This window comes from Penaeus monodon, chromosome 23, assembly GCF_015228065.2.
Source record: "Penaeus monodon isolate SGIC_2016 chromosome 23, NSTDA_Pmon_1, whole genome shotgun sequence".
Lineage (NCBI taxonomy): Eukaryota > Metazoa > Arthropoda > Malacostraca > Decapoda > Penaeidae > Penaeus > Penaeus monodon.
Genome location: NC_051408.1, coordinates 6276449 through 6277274, shown reverse-complemented (window position 1 = coordinate 6277274; position 826 = coordinate 6276449).

The window sequence follows — 826 nt, the reverse complement described above, 5'->3', positions numbered from 1 at the left end:
GTTTTCGTAGCTGGTAATATGTTATGCAATTCATTTATGGATATATTTATATTCTTGTGATTGATATTTCGAACTGAAAAATATCTAAATCATGTAATGGAATGTTCTTGTTCTTAGTTATTTTTAAAATCAATCCCCTGAAGATTATCAAGTATAAAGAATTGCAAAAATCTTTAAACAAAAGATCAAAATTATTTTTCTGGCATAAGTTAATTAAAGAATTAAGCTTTTAACAGATTGATAGACTGATAAGCTTCTGACGGACTGATAGACTGATGAGCTTCTGACAGACTGATAGACTGATGAGCTTCTGACAGACTGATAGACTGATAAGCTTCTGACAGATTGATAGACTGATGAGCTTCTGACAGACTGATAGACTGATAAGCTTCTGACAGACTGATAAACTGATGAAGTTTTGACAGACTGATAGATGAAGCCATTGACATGACAGTTATTTGATAGACTATTAAGCTTCTGTTAGACTGATAGATGTATTCTTTGGCTTGATCTTCTGATAGACTTTTAGACTAGTATGAACTGACATTAATCAATTTCCATAAACTGACATAAACTGATAGATATCTTCCAGCAAACAATGGGCAAAGATTGCTGCATTTCCTGACATGTCCCGGGCGTGAAATGACTGAAATACATAAACTTAAATTTTTTGTGGATTGCTTAAAAATCGTCTAACATGATCTGACGAAGATTGCCTAGAATCTGCCAACATTATTTGATATAGATTGCACCGAAATCATCTGAAAAATATCTAAATCTAAAAAATATATATATCTAAAAACAATATTCAAATCTGTTTCTAAGC